Consider the following 21,948-nt stretch of genomic DNA (forward strand, 5'->3'; position numbering starts at 1 on the left):
GAAGTTTCCTTCTATTTCTATTTTTTGGAATAGTTTGAGAAGAATGGGTATGAGCTCTGCTTTAAATGTCTGGTAGAATTCCCCTGGGAAGCCATCTGGCCCTGGGCTCTTATTTGTTGGGAGATTTTTGATAATGGATTCGATTTCTTCACTGGTTATTGGTCTATTCATGCTTTCTATCTCTTCCTGTTTGAATTTTGGCAGTGCATGCGCATTTAGGAATTTGTTCATTCTGTGTTGTCCAGTTTGTTGGCATATAATTTTTCATAGTAATATCTGATGATTGCTTGTATTTCTAAGGGATTGGTTGTAAGAGATCCTTTTTCATTCATGATTTTGTCTATCTGGGTGCTCTCTCTTTTCTTTCTGAGGAGCCTGGCTAGAGGTTTATCAATTTTATTTATTCAAAGAACCAACTCTTGGTTTCATTGATCTGCTCGACTGTTCTTTTGGATTCTATATTGTTTATTTCTTTTCTTCTGCTGGGTTTGGGGTGCTCTTGCTGCTTCTCTTTTAGTTCCAGTAGGTGCTCTGTTAAATTTTGAATTTGCGCTTTTTCTAGTTTGTTGAAATTGGCCTGGATTGCGATCTACTTTCCTCTTAGGACTGCCTTTGCTGCATCCCAGAGATTTTTTTTTTTGGGAGGGTATAATATTCCTTTTTAATAATTTGACAGCTCACATTGACAAATAGTAGATGAGAGATAAATAGGACTTGAATAAGATAAGCAGCAAATTTGATGTGATCCACAAAACGGGGTACAAATGAAGTCACACAATGGTATTCACAACTTATACATGTATAAAAACTGTAGCTTCTCAATTCCTTATAATGATGGAATCTTCCTCACAAGCTCTTCCTGATTTGGCACTAATAGGAGTGATTCTTCCCTTTGCTAATTAATAGTACCTCAGTCTCTTTGGGGTCTTTTGGGATGTATACTCAGAGTTCTGCATTTCTTCTTCCACACCCTACCACTCATCAAAGGATATCTGCAGTTCAGCAGAGAGGGCCTGGATCTATGTGGGCAGGACCCAGTGTTGCCTTCAGAGTCACCAGGTTTCTGTAATGACATTGCTGGTATACCTAATTAGGGGGAATCCCCTGCTTACGTCGTGGCTGGTGGCCTCCTTATCCTCCTCTGAACTCAGGCGGGCTATAGTAGCCCTGCTTGGGATTTGGCAGCCTGGTTGTGCACAGTCCTCAACATCAAACCAGTGTCAGACTTAGAGCCTCTGAGATGGGGTTGGCGCAACCCTCACTCTGAAAGGCAGCCACCATCTTGGGGGGATATGGGAACTCTGACTCCTTCCACACCACACAGAGGTCGAGGGAGACAAGGGATCCAACTTGTGCCCTTTCTCACCCTAATTCATCACAGGACCATGCTTATTTTTTCACAGTCTGGCTTGTCCCCACATGATGGTGAGAAGACCACTGTTAAGTAGCAGATGTTCCCAAGAGTTCTAAATGGAAAGGAGGTACAGGTCCACTCTGATGCCAGCTTTTCTTTTAAAATGTTTATTTATTTATTTTTGAGAGAGAGAGGGAGTGGAAGAAGGGCAGAGAGAGAAAGAGAGAGGCAATTTCAAGCAGGCTCCACATCCAGGGATTTTGGATTGTTGTATTTTCATTTTCATTTGTTTCCATATATTTTTTAATTTCTTTGCTAATTGCCTAATTAGCCCGATCATTTTTTAATAGGGTGGTTTTTAATCTCCAAATTTTTGGAGCTTTTCCAGACTTTTTCCTGTGGTTAATTACAAGTTTCATAGCATTGTGATATGAAAGTGTGCATGGTATGATCACTATTCGTTTATACTTATGGAGGGCTGCTTTATGCCCCAGTATGTGATCAATCTTGGAGAATGTGCCATGTGCACTCAAGAAGAAGGTGAATTTCCTACCTTCAGGATGCTGAGTTCTAAATATATCTACCAATTCCATCTGTTCCAATGTGTCGTTCAGGTCCATTGCTTCTTTAGTGATTTTCTGTCTAGCTGATCTATATCCATTGCTGTCAGTGGAGTATTAAAGTCCCCTGCAATTAGCACATTCTTGTTAATAAGATTGTTTCTGTCTGTGATTAATTGTTTTGTGTATTTGGGCGCTCCCGAATTTGGTGCATAGATGTTTATAATTGTTAGCTCTTCCTGATGGAGAGACCCTGTAATTATTATATAATGTCCTTCTTCATCTCTTGTGACTGCCTTTAAAGTGCAGTTTGTCTGATATAAGTATGGCTACTCCGGCTTTCTTTTGGCTTTCAGTCGCATGATAGATATTTCTCCATCCCTCTACTTTCAACCTGAAGGTATCTTCAGGTCTAAAATGAGTCTTTCGTAGACAGCAAATAGATGAATTTTGTTTTTTTAATCCATTCTGCTATCCCTGTATCATTTGGTTGGAGTATTCAGTCCATTTACATTCAGTGTTATTATTGAAAAGTGTGAGTTTAGAGTCATTGTGTTCCCATAGAATTCATGTTTATAGTGGTGTCTCTGGCATCTTGTATTCTTTGCAAAATTTCCCTCATAGAGTTCCTCTTAGGATTTCTTGTAGGGCTGGTTTGATGGTCATGAATTCTCTCAATTTTTGTTTATTTGGGAACACTTTTATATCTCCTTCTATTTTGAATGACAGGCTTGTTGGACAAAGGATTCTTGGCTGCATGTTTTTTGTTCATCACATTGAAGATTTCTTGCCATTCCTTCCTGGCTTGCCAAGTTTCATTAGATAGGTCTGTAACCACTCTGAAAGGTTTCCCTTTGTACGTGAGGGCCCTTTTATCCCTAGCTGCTTACAGAATTCTCTCTTTATCTTTATATTTTGCCAGTTTCACTGGTATATGTCGTGCTGAAGGTCGATTCAAATTACATCTTAATGGTGTTCTGTGTGCCTCTTGAATTTGAATGTCTATTTCTTTTCCCAGATTTGGGAAATTCTCAGTTATAAATTGGAGTAATATCCCTTCAGGCCCTTTCTCTCTGTCTTCCTCTTCAGGAATTCCTATGGTACGGATGTTGTTCCATTTGATTGTATCACTCAGGTCTCGAATTCTGCTTTCCTGCTCCTGGATCAATTTCTCTCTCTTTTTTTCAGCTTCCTCTTTTGCTATAACTGTATCTTCTAATTCACCTATTCTTCTCTCTGCCTCATCAATCCTTGAGGTGGCTGCCTCCATTTTGTTATTCACCTCATTTATAGCCTTTTTTTTTTTAAAACTCATCACACCTATTTTCAAAGTTCCTAGTCATTGTCTCAGTTGGTTCTTTGATGCTTTTTTCAACCCCAGCAATTAATTTTATGAGAATTTTTTTAGATTCTTGATTTGGTATGTTGTCCTGATCTGTCTTGAGCAGTTCTGTGGCTGTGACTTCTTGCTGGAGGTTCTTCAGGGGTGAGTTCCTTCGTTTTGTCATTTTTGCTAGTTTTCTGTCTCTTGTCAGCTTTAAAAAGCTCATTGTGCACTGTGCACCTGTTAGTATTGCTCTGTTAAAGGAGGCTTATTGACTGTCCAGGGCCTGTCATTTCAGGAAATATTCTTTTAATGGTGTCTCTTGGTTTCTCTTGTTGTGCCTTTGAATACTTTATTTCCCTACACAGCAATATTTGGGACTCGCCATCATGCACACTTTGGCTTGTTTCTTGGTGTAGCCCTAAGAAGGAAAATAGACAGACAAACACAGAAGGAAGAGAAGCACACAAACGCACAGATAAATCAAACAAACAAACAAACAAATTGAGAGGGGGAAAGAAAAGAAAGAAAATGGAGAAGAATGAGACGAAAGGAAGAGAAGAAAAAAAAATAAAGGGAGTCAGAGACAACAAAGGAGAATGGACAGTCTAAAAGAGTATGACCAGTTGACAGGAGAGATAAGGATGAGATATAGGGGAATATATCTAGATTGCAAGAAAGAAAAAAAACTTGGGGTGCCTGGGTGGCTTAGTCGGTTAGTCCTCCGACTTCGGCTCAGGTCAGATCTCACGTTCGTGGGTTCGAGCCCCGCGTCAGGCTCTGTGCTGACAGCTAGCTCGGAGCCTGGAGCCTGCTTCTGGTTCTGTGTCTCCTTCTCTCCCTGCCCCTCCCCCTCTCATGTCTGTCTCTGTCTGTATCAAAAATAAATAAAACATTGAAAAAATGTTAAAAAAAGAAAAAAAAAACAGGGAGAAAGGTGGAAGGAAAATAAGGAGTAAAATTTTTTTTAAAAATTTAAGTAAAAGTAATAATAATAAAAAATAAGTCAATAAAAGAAAAAGAAGAAAAAAAAAGCAGCAGTTCCCCCTTGCGGATTGGCGTGGTTTGGTGTGGTAGGTCTCGGAGACTGTTCTCATTGGCTCCGCCTTGGTAGCTGCAGATAGTAGAATGGTGGCTTGCCAAGCTCCAATGGATCTAAGCACCGTAGGCCACTCTAATGAGTCCGATCTCCTTGTGCCACAGCTGAGCCAAGTTGTATTTTCCAGGCCCGCCTCGGTTCAGAGTCCTAGTCCATGCACTTTTATGCTCCCACAGATGAGATGTACTTGCTTTGGCACCTGGCTTCTTAGGGGGAGGATCAGTTTCTCTTGGATCAGACTGGGATTTGCGCTGCCCTTGCCTGAGGGGAGGTGTGCTGCCTGAGGCAAGGTATGCAACAGGAGGTGAAGTGCATGCCCTCACAGACACCACTGGGGACTCCCAGCCCCTAGCAGGGATCGAGATCACATTGGGGGAAGGATGAGTTTCTCTTGGCACTGGCTGGGATTTGCACTGATGCTGCCCGAGGCCCAGAGTGCTGCTGGAAATGAGTGCGCGCCCCGGCCTCCACTGGGCCTCCACCGCCGCCATCTCCCTGCCGGGATTGCTTAGGGGTGGAGGCTGTTCTTTCCCTGTTGGCATTCAGGGTTCGCGCAGCCAATGCTGGGGGCAAGATGCGCCATGGAAATGAGGTGCCTGCTCTTACTCCTGCAGCCGAGGCCGAGTGAGCTCCCCTGGCACCGTGGCCGCGGCCACCCACTCCCTGCCGGGATGGCACAGGGCTGGAAGCTGTTCTTTCCCTTGTGCCACCTGGGTTCGGGATTTGGGCTACCCAGCAGTTATATATGGAGTGAGAGTTTCTCTCTTTGAGTGCAGTTAAATGTCCTTTATCTCTTCCCCAGCGACAGTACTATGAGCGTGTTCAGTGTCTCTTTCTCTTCCCTTTGTCTCTCAGGGGCTCCGTGCACTTGCCCCATGTTGGGCTGGGGCTCCCACCTCCCCTGCCCATCTTGGGCTGGCATATTTTCCAATCTCCCCTATTCGCACTCACTCGCTCAGGTATCTTTGAGGTTGTCTTCTTTCTGGAGTCCGTATTTTCTCCTTCTGCTCTTGCAGATGAGAGTAATGTCCTCAGTTCGATAGATGGGGCAGATGAAGTTTACAGAGCTCCCTTCCTCTCTGCCATCTTGGCTCCTCCCCCTTTAAAAAAATAGTTTATTACCAAGTTGGTTTCCATATAATACCCAGTGCTCTTTCCCATAAGTGCCCCTCTCCATGAGCATCACTTCCTTTCCCCTTCCCCCCTGCCACTTAAGCCCTCAGTTTGTTCTCAGCATTCAAAAGTCTCTCAGCATTCACAAGTCTCTCATGATATGCCTCACTCCCTCTCCCCAACTCTTCCCCCACCCTTTTCCCATTCCCATGGTCTCCTGTTAGGTTTCTCCTGTTAGACCTATGAGTGACACCATATAGTACAGTCCTCTGCCTGACTTATTTCGCTTAGCACGACTCCCTCTAGGTCCGTTCATTTTGCTAAAAATGGTCATATTTCATTCTTTCTCATTGCCATGTAGTATTCCATTGTGTATGTATACATATATTTATATATGTATATGTACCACATCTTCTTGATCCATTCATGAGTTGATGAACATTTAGGCTCTTTCCATGATTTGGTGAATGTTGAAAGTGTGACTATGAACATTGGGGTACATGTGCCCCTATGTATCAGAACTTCAGTATCCCTTGGGTAGATCCCCAGCAGTGCTATTGCTGGATCATAAGGGAGTTCTATTGATAGTTTTTTGAGGAACCTCCACACTGTTTTCCAGAGCGGCTGCACCAGTTTACATTCCCACCAACAGTGGAGGAGTAGGCCTGTTTCTTCACAACCCTGCCAGGATCTAAGGTCTCTTGATTTGTTCATTTTAGCCACTCTGACTGGCTTGAGGTAGTATCTCAGTTTGGTTTTGATTTCTATTTCCCTGATGATGAGTGATGCTGAGCGTTGTTTCATGTGCCTGTTGGCCATCTGGATGTCCTCTTTGGAGAAGTGTCTGTTCATGTCTTCTGCCCATTTTTTCACTGGATTGTTTGTTTTTCGGGTATGGAGTTTGGTGAGTCCCTTGTAGATTTGGGATACTAGCCCTTTATCTGATATGTCATTTGCAACTATCTTTTCCCATTCTTTTGGTAGCCTGTTAGTTTTCTTGATCGTTTCCTTTGCAGTGCAGAAGCTTTTAATCTTGATGATTTCCCAATAGTTCATTTTTGCTCTTGATATTCATGCCTTTGGGGATGTGTCAAGTAGGAGATTGCTGCGATGGAGGTCAAGGGGGTATTTCCTGCTGTCTCCTCTAGGGTTTTGATGGTTTCCTTTCTCATATTCAGGTCGTTTATCCATTTTGAGTTTATTTTTGTGTATGGTGTAAGAAAGTGGTCTAGATTCATTGTTTTGCATGTTGCTGTCCAGTTCTGCCAACACCACCTGCTAAAGAGGCTTTTTTCCACTGGATATGCTTTCCTGCTTTGTCAAAGATTAATTGGCTATACACTTGTGGGTCCAGTTCTGGGCTCTCTATTCTATTTCGTTAGTCTATGTGTCTGTTTTTGTGCCAATACCATACTGTCTTGATGATGACAGCTTTGTAGTAGAGGCTAAAGTCTGGGATTGTGATGCCTCCCATTTCAGTTTTCTCCTTCAATACTACTTTGGCTATTCGGGGTCTTTTGTGGTTCCATACGAATTTTAAGATAATTTGCTCTAGCTTTGAGAAGAATGATGGTGCAATTTTGATGGGGATTGCATTGAATGTGTAGATTGCTTTGGGTAAAAATGACATTTTAACAATATTTATTCATCTAATCCATTAGCATGGAATCTTTTTTCATTTCTTTGTGTCTTCAATTTCTTTCATAAGTCTTCTATAGTTTTCATAATACAGGGTTTTTAAATCTTTGGTTAGGTTTATTCCTAGGTTCTATGGTTTTTGTGGAATGTGAATTGGATCAGTTTCTTTTTTTTTAATTTTTTAAATGTTTTATTTATTTTTGATAGAGAGAGAGACAGAGCATGAGAGGGGGATGGGCAGAGAGAGAAGGAGACACAGAACCGAAAGCAGGCTCCAGGCTCTGAGCTAGCTGTCAGCACAGAGTCCGACACGGGGCTCGAACCCACTAACGTGAGATCTGACCTGAGCCGAAGCCGGAGGCTTAACCGACTGAGCCACCCAGGCGCCCCTTGGATCAGTTTCTTAATTTCTCTTTCTGTTGCTTCCTTTTTGGTGTATAGGAATACAACCAATTTCTGTACATTGATTTTGTACCCTGTGACTTCACTGAATTCATTGATAAGTTCTAGAAGGCTTCTGGTGGAGTCTATCGGGTTTTCCATGTAGAGTATCATGTTATCTGCGAAAAGGGAATGTTTGACTTCATCTTTGCCCATTCTGATGCCTTTTATTTCCTTTTGTTGTCTGATTGCTTGCTGATGCTAGGGCTTCTAGCACTATGTTAAACATCCATGGTGAGAGTGGACATCCCTGTCATGTTCCTGGTCTCAGGGGGAAAGCTCTCAGTTTTTTCCCATTGAGGATGATATTAGCTGTGGGCTTTTCATAAATTGCTTTAATAATGTTTGTGTAAGTTCCTTCTAACCCGACTTTTTTGAGGGTTTTTATTAAGAAAGGATGTTGTATGCTTTTCCTGCATGTATTGACAGAATCATATGGTTTTTATCTTTTATTTTCTTAATGTGATGTATCACATTAATGGATTTGCGAATATTGTACCAGCTCTGTAACCCAGGAATGAATCCCACTTGGTCATGATGGATACTTCTTTTTATGTGCTGCTGATTTTGATTTGCTAGTATCTTGTTGAATATTTTTGCATCTGTATTCATTTAGGATATTGGCTTGTAGTTCTCTCTTTTTGTTGGGTCTCTGTCTTGTTAAGGAATCAGGGTGATACTTGCTTCATAGAATGCATCTGGAAGTCTTCCTTCCATTTCTTTTTTTTGGAAAAACTTGAGAAGGATGAGTGTTAACTCTGCTTTAAATGTTGGTAGAATTTCCCTGGGCATCCTTCCTGCCCTTGGCTTTTATTAGTTGGGAGATTTTTGATAACAGATTCGATTTCTTCACTGGTTGTGGGTCCGTTCAATTTACTCTCTCTTCTTGTTTGAATTTTGGCAGTGCATGCGCATTCAGGAATTTGTCCATTTCTTCTAGGTTGTCCAGTTTGTTGGCACATAATTTTTCATAGTGATCTCTGATGATTGCTTGTATTTCTGAGGTATAAGATGTAATAGTTTCATTTTCATTCATTATTTTGTCTATTTGGGTGTTCTCTCTTTTCTTAATGAGGAGCCTGGCTAGAGGTTTTTCAATTTTTTTTTTTTTCAAAAAACCAACCCTTGGTTTCATTGATTTTTTTTCAACTGCTCTTTTGGATTCTATATTATTTCTTCTCTGGTCTTTATTAATTCTCTTCTTCTGCTGGGTTTGAGGTGCTCTTGCTGCTCCCTCTCTAGTTTCCTTAGGTGCTCTGTTAGATTTTGAGTTTGTGCTTTTTCTAGTTTGTTGAAATAGGCCTGGATTGCAATAAACCTTCCTCTTAGGCCTGCCTTTGCTGCATCCCAGAGAGTTTGAATTGTTGTATTTTCATATTCATTTGTTTCCATATATTTTTTAATTTCCTCTCTAATTGCCTGATTTGCTCAATCATTTTTCAGTAGGGTGTTTTTTTTTAATTATTAAAAATTTTTAAATGTTTTATTTTTAATACAGAGAGACAGACCATGAGAGGGGGAGGGGCAGAGATAGAAGGAGACACAGAACTGGAAGCAGGCTCCAGGCTCTGAGCTAGCTGTTAGCACAGAGCCTGACACGGGGCTTGAACCCACGAACGTGAGATCTGACCTGAGCTGAAGCCGGAGGCTCAACCGACTGAGCCACCCAGGCGCCCCAGTAGGGTGGTTTTTGACCTCCACATTTTTGGCGGTTTTCCAGACTTTTTTGTTGTTGATTTCAAGTTTCATAGCATTGTGATCTGAAAGTGTGCACGGTATGATCTCAGTGCATTTGTATTTATGGAGGGGTATTTTATGACCCAGTATGTGATCAATCTTGGAGAATGTGCCATGCATACTTGAGAAGAAAGTGAATTCCCTATCTTCAGGATGCAGAGTTCTTAATTTATCTATTAATTCCATCTGTTCCAGTGAGCCATTCAGGTCCATTGTTTCTTTAGTGATTTTCTGTCTGGTTGACCTATCCATTGTTGTAAGTGGAGTATTGAAATCCCCTGGAATTGCTTCTCGGCCTTTTGGCTAAGATCAAGTGTGAAATCCCCTAGAATTAGCACATTCATATAGATAAGATTGTTTCTGTTTGTGATTAGTTGTTTTATGTATTTGGGTGATCCCGAATTTGGTGCATAGATGTTTATAATTGTTAGCTCTTCCTGATGGAGAGACCCTTTGATTTATTATATAATGTCTTTCTTCATCTTTTGTTACTGCCTTTACTTTAAAGTCCAGTTTATCCGATATAAGTATGGCTACTCCACCTTTCTTGTGGCGTCTAGTCACATGATAGATATTTCTCCATCCTCTTACTTTCAGTCTGAAGGTGTCTTCAGGTCTAAGGTGAGTCTCTTGTAGACAGCAAATAGATGCATTTGGGTTTTTTGACCCATTCTGCTACTCTGTATTTTGATTGGAATAATCGGTCCATTTACATTCAGTGTTATTATTGAAAAATGTGTGTTTTGTTTCATTTTGTTCTCTGTAGTGTTTATGTTTGTATTGATGTTTCTGGTGTCTTATATTTCTTTTTACTTTTCTCTTATAGAGTCCCTAATTTCTTGTAGGGCTGGTTTGGTGATGATGAATTCTCTTAATTTTTGTTTATTTGGGAACACCTTTATCTCTCCTTCCATTTTGAATGACAGGCTCACTGGATAAAGGATTCTTGGTTGCATATTTTTCCTTTCATCACATTGAAGATTTCCTGCCATTCCTTTCTGGCCTGCCAAGTTTCATTCGATAGGTCTGTAACCACTCTGATAGGTTTCCCTTTGTATGTTAGGGCCCTTTTATCCCTAGCTGCTTTCAGAATTCTCTCTTTATCCTTATATTTTGCCAGTTTCACTATGATATGTTGTGCCATAGGTCGATTCAGGTTACATCTTACTGGAGTTTGATAGGGAAAGAAAGAAATGAAAAAAAGTAAAAATAACATGAAAAGTAAAATCCAGCTCCCCAGCATGATTCTATGTAGGTAGATAGTGTCTCCAGGGTTGCTCTCTGAGGTCTTGCCTTAGTGGCTGCAGAGAGAAGAATGGTGGCACCTCAAGCCCCTCTCAGACCATGCATTGCCAGCCACTTTCTTGAGTCCAACCTCCCTGTGCCACGGGTGGTTCAAATTGTTTAGGTTTTCCCAGTTTTGCCAGGTTTATAAATCCTAGTTTACAGACTTTAGTGCTTCTGCCCCCACCCAAATGATTTCCGGCAGTGGGTCAGTTCTCTGGCTGGGACTGAGCAGGGGAATTGGAGAGCCAGTCCTTCCCTGGTTCCACCTGAAGTCAGTGGGCTGCAGGGCCCTTGAGAGAACCGGCCTGCTGAGCGGGGGTGGGTTTCTCTCCCCACGCCCAGCTGCTACAAATGGGAAGTTTGTCTTTCTGCCATGGGCTGAGGTCTCCTTCTCTTCCCCTGGGCTCTGCACCGCCCTGCAGGCCAGTTTGGGTGCAGCCATTCACGGCTGGTTCACGCAAATCCCTCCAAGGTTCTGTGCCAACCTGTATAGCCGCTCCTCACGCGAATGCCTCTGCACACACCGCTCACTGTGGGCCCAGTGCCAAATTTCTGGGCATTCTCTTTCCTGGCTCAAAGGATCCGGCATTCCCATCCTCAAACTCTCTGGTCCCATTTCACACTCACTCAGGCATCCATGAGGTTGTTATCAATAAGGAGTCAGTGCAAGCACCTCCGTTCTTGGAGATCAGAAAGTTGTAGCTCTTAATTCTTCTCAGTTTGATGGTTGTGGGTATGTGCAGGTAACAGTGTTCCCGACTTCTCTGCCATCTTGCCTCTCTCTTGGTGAGCATCTTTTTATGAGGTTATTTCTGTTTGTATATTTTCTTTGGTAGTGTGGTCAGTTCTAGTGTTGTGCTAGTTTTGTCTTTTAAATTGGGTTTTCTATTTTATTTTATTATTTCATTATTTTATTTTATTTTATTATTTTTTATATTTCCAGTTGGTTTTAGTAAATGGGAGTATCACATCACATGCTACACCAGCTTAGAGTGAGAATTTTCTAATAAGCCTTTTTAAATAATAAAATTGCTTCCTTTGGTATCATCCTGAATTGAGAGAGGGGAGGTTGGATGGGCCCTAAGTTTCCTGAGGGAAATCAAAATTGACATGTACCTTCTTTGTGAGGAGATGGGACAGGAAGAGCAAGTTCTAACTCCCAAAGAAAGGATTAACAAGCAATATAAATATGTTGTTTCATCCTTGTGAGACCTACCTGCCTTTAAAAAGGAACTGCATACTTAACCCACAAGTACTTTTCAACATGACAGTGGCTCCCATTATTACTTGGAGCAGAGAGCCCTGGGCTCCTCCTAGAGCCTCTATCGTCCCTCTGTCACCAGTATTAGTGAGCCAGGACTCATCTGGCCTCAGCCATCTTGTGTATGTCATGCTTCTTCTTGGTCATAGGGTCCTGGTTGTGAAAAGCCTCCAGCAGCTCATGTGACAACTTCTCTGGTGTAACCATCTGCCAGTGCTGCGTCTCCCTGCACTCAGGAATCGTACTTTGTGGCAAGGATGCGATGATGCCTATCAGGTACTAGCAAAGGGACCTGGTAGAAATGGCCTCCTCTGAGCATGGTTACCAGCTCAATCACCAGCCCAGCCCGGCTCACAGTTTTTTCAGTGCTTGGTGGAAGATGGCATAAGGGTTGTGTTTGAGGGTTGCCTGTTCGTCTGTAGAAGCAGCATGGTACTTCTCAAACTGTTTCCTTTTCAGTTTCCAGAGTGTGCATCATGAGGGGTCTGGCTAGTACTTTGTTTCCGCCTTTCATCCTCATGTTGGTGAATTATTGATCATTGGGTCTTTCAAACACAGAGCTTGTTTTTGTCGCTGGGGCAGCTTTGATAAGCTGCGTCTTACTTATCCTCTGTAGTCAGCTCAACCAAGGGCTTGTGGTAATTATCATGTCCATCTGTGGATTCCTGTATTCAGGACCAGGGTGACTCTACCTGACCTGGGTTAGCACTGAAAGTGACAGGCTGGCACTCCCCATGTGCAGCTCTAAGACCAACCACCCTCGCATAGCATTCACCTTGGGGGCAACCATCTTGGCTGGCCACAAGGACCCTAAGAAGGCTGCCCTTGGTATGCATTGGGAGACGTGGAAAACGCTCCCCAGGGCCCTAAATCTCTCTGCCCCCCCCCCCCCATTATCTGGGTACTAAAAGTCTCTCACTTCAGAGTCCAAAAGGAAGAGTCAAAAGGAAACATTTGGTATCTCCTTATCTGTCCCAGGGCTCTCAGCCACCATGCAGGCCTTGCCTCTAACTGTTCAGTTTTAATAGCTCTTTATATATTATCTATGCAGGCCTTTTGTGGGATATGTGGTTAGTAATGATTTCCTCATAGTTTGTGGCTTGTCTTTTCTTTCTCTGTGCCGTGTTTTTGATACAACAAAAAGTTTTAATTTTGCTTAAATCCAATTTATCCATGTGTCTTGTATAGATTTTACTGTTGGTGTTTTATTTAAAAAATTATCTCAGTCCAGGCATAAAGATTTCCTGCTATATTTTCTTCCGAAAGTGCTATACATCTACATTTTATGTTTAGAGTGATGATAAATTTTGAGTTAAGTTTTGTACTAGATAAAAGGTTTATGCTGAGGGTCTTTTTTCCCTATTTGCATGTGGATGTTTGACTGTTCCAATATCATTTGTTGAAAAGACTATTCTACTTTATTGAATTCTTTTGCAGCACTGTGAAAGATCAAATGGCTGTATTTGTGAGAGTGATAGTGGATTCTTTGGATTCTGTTCCACTGATGTATGTCTTAATGTGTTTATCCATTCATCAAACCACACTGTCTTTATACCGGAGCTTTAAAGCAAGTCTTACAAGTAGGTAATATGAATCCTCCAGCTTTATTCCTTTTCTGTTGAGATACTGTTGGCTATTCTATTTCCTTTGCCTTTCTATATGCATTTTATTAAAACAATTTTTTTAACATTTCTTCTTTTTTTTATGTTTATTTATTTTGAGACAGAGAGAGAGAGAGAGTGCGAACAAGGGATAGGCAGAGACAGAGTGCGAACAAGATAGGGAGACAGAATCTGAAACAGGCTCCAGGATCTGAGCTGTCAGCACAGAACCTGATAAGGGGCCCGAGCCTACAACCCATGAGATCGTGACCTGAGCTGAAGTCGGATGCTCAACCAACTGAGCCACATAGGCGCCCCTAACATTTATTCATTTTTGAGAGACAGAGGCAGAGTGGAGGCAGGGGTGGTGCAGAGAGAGAGGGAGACACAGACTCCAAAGCAGGTTCCAGGCTCCGAGTTGTCAACACAGAACCTGATGCGGGGCTCGAACTCACGAACTGTGAGATCATGACCTGAGCCAAAGTCAGATGCTTAACTGACTGAGCCACCTGAGTCCATTTTATTTTATTTTTTTAAATTTTTAAAAAAATATTTTATTTATTTTTGATACAGAGAGTACAGAGCATGAGAGGGGGAGGGGCAAAGAGAGAGAAGGAGACACAGAACCGGAAGCAGGCTCCAGGCTCTGAGCTGTCAGCACAGAGCCTGATGCGGGGCTCGAACCCACGAACGTGAGATCTGACCTGAGCCAAAGTCGGAGGCCTAACTGATTGAGCCACCCAGGCGCCCCCTGAGTCCATTTTAAAACTCACTTATCTCTATTAGTTCTGGTGAGATTTCTTTTGGAATTAGGTCAATTCTGTAGGTCAGTTTGAGGAGAATTGACAGTTATATTGAGTTTCCCAATTCATAAAAACAATATGTGTCTCCATTTATTTAGATTTTCTTTGATTTCTTTCATTTATGTTTTGTAGTTTTCAGCATACAAATCTGCACATTTTGTTAAGATTCTATTTAAGTAGCCGCTTTTTTCGGAAAAAAGTAAATAATATTTTATAAATTTCAGTTTCAAGTCCACAAAAGTATGATTGATTTTTTATGTTGACCTTGTGATTTTGCTAAAGTCACTTGTTAGTTTGAGGAGATTGTATTTTAATGTTTATTTATTTATTTTGAGAGAGAGGGAACAGGGGATGGGCAGAGAGAGAGACAGAGAGAGAGAGATCGAATCCCAAGTAGGCTTTGTGCTGTGAAGCACATGGAGCCCAATATGGGGCTCAAACTCATGAACTTAGAGAGCATGATCTGAGCTGAAATTAAGAGTCGGACACTTAACTGACTGAGCCACCCAGGGACCCCTAGTTTGAGGAGATTAAAAAAATTTTTTTAATGTTTTTATTTATAATTGATACAGAGATAAATAAATGAAGGGGGGAGGGGCAGAGAGAGAGAGAGAGGGAGACACAGAATCTGAAGCAGGCTCCAAGCTCTGAGCTGGCAATCAGCACAGAGCCCGATATGGGCTCATGAACCATGAGATCATGGCCTGAGCCAAAGTTGGACGCTTAACTGACTGAGCCACCCAGGAGCCCCCATTGATGTTAATTTTTAAAAAATTTTGGCATGAACTTTCCTTATTCAAGTATAATTAATATATGGTACTTCGTTAATTTTAGGTGTACAATATAATTACTCAATAATTCTATACATTTCTCAGTGCTCATGAAGATAAGCACTTTTGATTGGTTTTGTGGTTTATTTATTTATTTATTTTTAAGTTTAGTTATTTTTAAGAGAGAGAGAGAATCAGAGAGAAAGGGTGACCGAAGTTCTGAAGCAGGCTCTGTGCTGACAGCAGAAAGCCTTATGCAGGCCTTGAACTCATGAACTATGAGATCATGACCTGAACTGAAGTTGGACACTTAACCAACCCAAGTGCCCAGTTTGTTTGTTTGTTTTGAATTCCAGTGTCAATAACAGTGTTAATATACAGTGTTATAGTAATTTCAGGGGTACAATAGTGACTTGACAATTCTATACATTACTCAGTGCTCACCATGATAGGTGTACTCTTAATTTCTTTCACATATTTCACTTATGCCCCCACCTACTTCCCTGGGATGCTAAGTTTTGAAATGCTTTTTCTTCATCCATTGTTGTGATCTTGTAGTTTTTCTTCTTTAGTCTGTTGTTATGATCATTGATTGATATTTGAATATTGAATCAGCCTTACATTTCTGGCATAAACCTATCTCATAGTGTATTATTATTATTACATATAATAATTATAGTATATTGTTATATATATACTATGTAATTATAGTATAGTAATAGTAGTTAATAATTATAATACATTATAGTATACTATAATAGTAATTGTAGTATAGTATAATAATAATTAATGGTATATTGTTATATTTGTTTGGTAATTTTTTTGAGGAAGTTTGCATCTGTATTCTTGAGGGATATTGATCTTAGTGTCTTCATCTTCTGTTGTCATTGCCTGGTTTTGTTATTAGGGTGATGCTGTGTAGAACTGGTGTTATTTCCAATTTAAATTTTTAATAGATTATACTAGTTAAACCATCAGGGGTGGCTGATTTGGTTTTTGGAAGTATTTATTTATTTATACATCCATTATTTTTAAGAAAGGTGGCCTGTCACATGCAGCACCTCATTTGGAAGAGTCTGGAGTCCTGAAAATTTGACAGCCGTATGCTTTGCTGCAAATGGACCTCAAGAACTTGTTTGGAGGTTCCAGCACAGCTACTTGTATACCCTTGACTGAAGAACAGTCATCCTCTGTTGGGGAAGGTGGTCCTCTTTGACCATAGGCGCAGTGTAGGGAGCGTGCACTTGGAGCAGCAAGGGAGGAAGGGGACTCTCACCCAACCAGCCAAGCCAGATCAGCTCAGTCAAGCCTGGCGATCAGTGAAATGACAGATGTTGCAACCAGATTACCCTTACACCTCTTGGAAGTTTTTAAATCACAGATTCAATTTTTTTGATAGTTATAAGGTTATTATTTAGGCCATCAATTTGATATTGGAGAATTATTATATTTTGTGATTCTTTTTTTAAGGAATTGGTTCAATTCATCTAAGTTGATGAATTTATTTGTATAGAGTTGTTCAAAGTCTTGCTTTATTAATCCTTTTTTAAAAAATTCTGTCTTTTTAATTTTTTTAATTTATTCTTGAGAGACAGAGAGAGAGAGCGAGAGAGCGAGAGAGAGAGAGAGAGAGCGAGCGAGCGAGCATGAATGGAGGAGGAGCAGAGAGAAAGGGAGACACAGATTCTGAAGCAGGCTCCAGGTTCTGAGCTGGCAGCATAGAGTCTGATGTGGGGCTCGAACCCACAGACTGTGAGATCATGACCTGAGCTGAAGTCAGACGCTTAACCAACTGAGCCACCCAGGTGCCCCTTATTAATCCTTTTAAATCTGCAGAACCTGTGAGGATATTCTCTTTTATTCCTGATGGCAGTTTTATGTCTTCATTCTTCTGTTTTAGTCTTGCTGGAGGTTTATCAATCAGCTGTAGCAAAAATTAGCTTTGAATTTCATGGATTTTTCTCTATTTCATATCAATTTCATGGATTTTTCCTCTTTGTTATTAAAAAATTTTTTTTTAATTTATTTTGAGAGAGAGGAGCACAAACAAGGGAGAGGGGCAGAGAAATAGAGAGAAAAAATCCCAAGCAGGCTCTGTGCTGTCAGCCCTGATGTGGGGCTTGATCTCACAAAGGTGAGATCATGACCTGAGCTGAAATCAAGAGTTAGATACTTAGCTGACTGAGCCACCAAGCGGCTCTGCCTTGCCTTGCCTTGCCTTTCCTTTTGCTTCCCTTCTCTCCTCTCCCCTTCTTTCTTCTAAGTTTTATTTATTTATTTTGAAAGAGACAGAGACAGTGTGAGCAGGGAAGGGGCAGAAAGAGGTAGAGAGAGAGAATCCCAGGCAGTCTCCACTGTCAGCCCAGAGCCCTGCAGGGCTCAAACTCACAAATCATGAGATCATGACCTAAGCCAAAACAAAAAGTTGGATACTTAACTGACTGAGCCACCCAACACCCTCCTCTTCTGCCTCCTCCTGCTTCTGCTGCTGCTGCTTCTTCCTCTTCCACCTCCTCCCCTTCTCTTTCCTCTCTTCTCTCCCTCCTCCTTCTCCTCGTCTTCCTTCTCCTCTTCCTCTTACTCCTTTTCCTCCTCCTCCTTCTCCTCCTCTTCCTCCTTTTCCTCCTCTTCCTCCTTTTCTCCCTCCGCCTCCTCCTCTGCCTCCTCCTCCTCCTTCTCAATGGCCCTCACCCATTTTCCCCACCCCCATAAACCCTTAGTTTGTTCTCTGTATTTAAGAGTCTCTTGGCATCTAGGTGGCTCAGTCAGTTGGGTATCTGACTTCAGCTCAGGTCATTATTTCATGGTTTGGTTTCAAGCTGTGTGCTGACAGCTCAGAGTCTGGAGCCTGCTTTGGATCCTGTGTCTCCCTTTCTCTCTGTGCCCCTCCCCAGCTTGTGCTCTGTCTCTCAAAAATGAATAAACGTTAAAATAAAATTTTAAAAAAGTCTTTTATGGTTTGCCTCCCTCTCTGTTTGTAACTTATTTTTCCTTCCCTTCCCTGATAGTCTTCTGTTAAGTTTCCTAAATTCCACATATGAGTGAAACCATATGATATCTTTCTGTGACTTATTTCGCTTAGCATAATATCCTCCAGTTCCATCCACATTGTTGCAAATGGCAAGGTTTCATTCTTTTTCAAAGGTGAGGAATATTCCATTGTATATATATATATATATATAAAACATCTTTATCCATTCATCAATTTGGGTTCTTACCATACTTTGGCTATTGTTGATAGCCATGCTATAAACATGGGGGCACTTTGAATTAGCACTCTTGCCCTTTGGATAAATTCCTAGTAGTGCTATTGCTGAGTTGTAAGGTAGTTCTATTTTTAATATTTTGAGGAACTTCCGCACTGTTTTCCAGAGTGGCTGCACCAGTTTGCATTCCCCCTAGCAATGCAAGACGGTTCCCCTTTCTCTACATCCTCATCAATGTATGTTGTTTCCTGAGTTGTTTATTTGAGCCACTCTGACTGGTGTGAGGTGATATCTTAATGTGATTTTGATTTGTATTTCCCTGATAATGAGTGATGTTGAGCATTTTTTCATCTGTTTTTTGGCCGTCTGGATATCGTCTCTGGAAAAGAGTCTATTCATGTCTTTTGCTCATTTCTTCTCTGGATTATTTGTTTTTTGGGTGTTGAGTTTGTTAAGTTCTTTATAGATTTTGGATACCAACCCTTTATTTAGTTTTGTTTCTTGTTTCCTTCACTGTGCAAAAGCTTTTTATCTTGATGAGGTTTCGGCAGTTCATTTTTGCTTTTGTTTGCTTTGCCTCTAGAGACATGTCATGTAAGAAGTTGTGGCAGAGGTCAAAGAAGTTGTTGCTATAGAGTTTGCAATATACAATTATAACTACAGTTGACCCTTGAATAGTGCTGATGGTTAGGGGGCCGTTCCATTGCAGTTGACTCCATCAAAACTTAACTAATAGCCTGTTATTGACTGGAAAACTTTACCTATAACAAATAATTAACACATAGTTTGTATATTATATGTATTATATATACTGTATACTTACAATAAAGTAAGTTAGAAAAAAGAAATGTTATTAAGAAAACCATAAGAAAATAGAAGTTGATGTTACTGTACTGTATTTATATAAAAAAATATAAGTGGACCCATGCAGTTAAAATGTGTGTTGTCCAAGGGTCAGCTGTAGTCTGTGTCCACTTTCAGATAATACTGTACCACTTTACAAATAGTGAGGGTATCTCAGGGCAGAATATTCCCAATTCCTCCCTCCCATTCCTTATAATATTGCTGCCACTCATTTCCCTTACCCATAAGCTGTAATCACTCAGTACATGTTACAATTTTGAAATTGAAGTTTATTAAATCAGTTAAGAATAATGAAAAGAAGAGATTTTATTTACTTCAATTTATTCTTGCTTGCTTGGTTTTGAAGACGTTGGATGTAATTTCTTACTTGTCTATCTGTAGTATTAAGGAACAAAAATCCAATTGAGTGAATTAGAAGATTTAATTGGCTCTATTAAGCAGTTCATGAATTGGGCAGCATTCCCTCTGGAAGCTCAGAGGAGTTGTACAAAAAATAGGAGGTTTTTATAGGAAGGATGGTGGAGTGAGAGAATTATTAGCAAAATAAAAGAAAGGATGGTTTCAGTCAAGGAAGGGCAAGGGTAAGGTGGATTACCTCATCTTCCTTTGTGGGATGGTAGGGGCCCATTGGGAAGATTTCCTCGCTAGTGCTAGACTCTTAAATACTGGAGAACAAACAGGGTGTGGCTGAGGGAAAATAGGTAATGGAGATTGAGGATTGCACTTGTGATGAGCACTGGGTGTTGTACCTAAGCCAATTTGACAATAAATTATATTAAAAAAAAAAAAACCACTTACCTTAATTGGGGAGAAAAAAAAAAAAAGGTTCTGACCAGTTAAGGCTTCAATTCTGGGGCAGGTTGAAAGTGCAGTTAAGGTAGGTATTAAGACCTGGTTTGGTAACTTGGCCTAAGTGCTGCCATTTTGGGCCTGTGGTTTCTTTTCAACAATTTTCCCTCTGGCTGTTTTTCATGAGTTGTCATTGGTTTCCTGCATTGAAAGTGATATGTGTAGGTGTAGTTTTGGGAGGTATTTATTTTGGTGTTCTCTGAGCTTCCTGGATATGTGGCTTGGGATCTACAATTAATTTTGGAAAATTCTCAGCCATTAATATTTCAAATGTTCCTTCTCTTTTCTGTGTTTCTTCTCCTCATATTGCAGTTATGTGTATGTGACAGTGTACTGGTGAGTGCATCAAAGGCATTCTTCATTTCTTTTATAGTATTTTGATTTCTGGCGTCTCTTTTTGATTCTTCACTAGAGTTTTCATGCCTCTGCTTATATTACCTGTTTTATAGATTGTTCACTCTTCTCTGATAGACCCCTAGCATATTAGTAATATTTATTTTAAACCCCTAATCTGATTATTGTGAAATCTTTTCCATATCTGAGTTGAATTCATGTTTGTTTTGTCTCCTCAGGATGTGTTTTTTTAAGTGTATTTTTTTTGAATGCACACCTTTCCAGTTTTGGTTGAAAGTGAGACTTGACATATGAAGTAATTAGGAATGGAAGTAAATAGACTTTGAAGTTTTATATTTATTTGGGTATGACTCAGGTTGTGTTTGATGTTTACTATAGTTAGAGATGTCATAGTCTTCAGATTCTTCCAGTGTCCTTTTTTGTCTCTCTACCATCTTTGGGTTTCCCCAGAAACTCCATCTGAAATGGAGTGCACATCTTAAGTCTGTCAGTTGTAATCTGCTGCTGTTATACTGGAGCCCTGGATGTGGTGAGCTGTTGGGCACCGCACAGAAAGCATTCTGAAGTCCTATGAGTTAGTCTTAGTTTTTTGTAGGACTGAGGCCCTGGAGTGGGCTTTTTAGAAGAGTTTCTCAGCCTTTATTTTTTATTTTTTCTCCTCTTTATTGTGAGACCAGAAGGCTAGAGGAGGCTCCAAGTCTTAGTCTTTCCCCCAGTGAGATAAGGCTTTAAGTTTACCTCTAGGGAGGGCCTTTGGTATGGGCGGGTTTTAAGATGCTAACTTTTCTCTGGATACATTTCAAAATGGTTAGTTTTACTTCCACCTCTGTCTAAAGCATGAGGGATTCCCCCCCCCCCCCCCCCCGTCTAGTCTTCAACATGAGAAGTTGGTAGGGCGCTTTGGAGGATTCTGTTTCAACAAAGCTGTGCTTCTCTGTGTTCCTCAGTCTGTCTCTCCAGTTTTTAGGGTAACAATTTTCCCTGTGATCTCCTGATGGATCCAAAACAACTTGTTGATTTTCATTTTGTTCAACATTTTTTCTTTTTCTTTAAAAAAATTTTTAAATGTATTTTTAATTTATTTTTGAGAGACAGAGAGAGCATGAGCAGGGGAGGGGCAGAGAGAGAGGGAAATACAGAATCCGAAGCAGGCTCCAGGCTCTGAGCTAGCTGTCAGCACAGAGCCTGACATGGTGCTCAAACCCATGAACTGCTAGATCATGACCTGAGCCGAAGCCGGACGCTTAACCAACTGAGCCACCCAGGCGCCCCTCAACTTTTTTTTCTTATGGGGAAGAGCTGTTTACATGTTGGAACTGAAACAAGAAGTTAATTTTGTCAGTTTTTGCTTTGCCTTCTGTTGGCCTATTTTTTTTTAAATTTTTAAATGTTTTTATTTATTTTTGAGAGAGAGAGAGAGACAGCATGAGCAGGGGAGGGTCAGAGAGAGAGGGAGACACAGAATCCGAAGACAGGCTCCAGGCTCTGAGCTAGCTGTCAGCACAGAGCCCGACGTGGGGCTCAAACCCATGAACTGTGAGATTATGACCTGAATCGAAATCGGACACTTAACCGAGTGAGCCACCCAGGCCCTTCGTGTTGGCCTATTTTTTTTTAATTTTATTTATTGGGGTGCCTGGGTGGCTCAGTTGGTTAAGCGTCCGGCTTCAGCTCAGGTCATGATCTC

At 40.9% G+C, this 21,948-nt stretch overlaps 1 protein-coding gene and 1 pseudogene across 1 annotated transcript in view; one reads left to right on the forward strand and one right to left on the reverse strand.

Moving 5' to 3' along the window:
• The window catches only part of NINL (ninein like), a 239,084-nt gene that overhangs the window by 18,141 nt on the left and 198,995 nt on the right, over nucleotides 1-21,948 (forward strand). The gene's annotated exons all lie outside the window — the stretch shown is intronic.
• On the reverse strand, nucleotides 11,914-12,604 carry LOC115273309 (annotated as a pseudogene).

This window comes from Suricata suricatta, chromosome 12 (genome assembly GCF_006229205.1).
Source record: "Suricata suricatta isolate VVHF042 chromosome 12, meerkat_22Aug2017_6uvM2_HiC, whole genome shotgun sequence".
In the NCBI taxonomy this organism is placed as follows: domain Eukaryota; kingdom Metazoa; phylum Chordata; class Mammalia; order Carnivora; family Herpestidae; genus Suricata; species Suricata suricatta.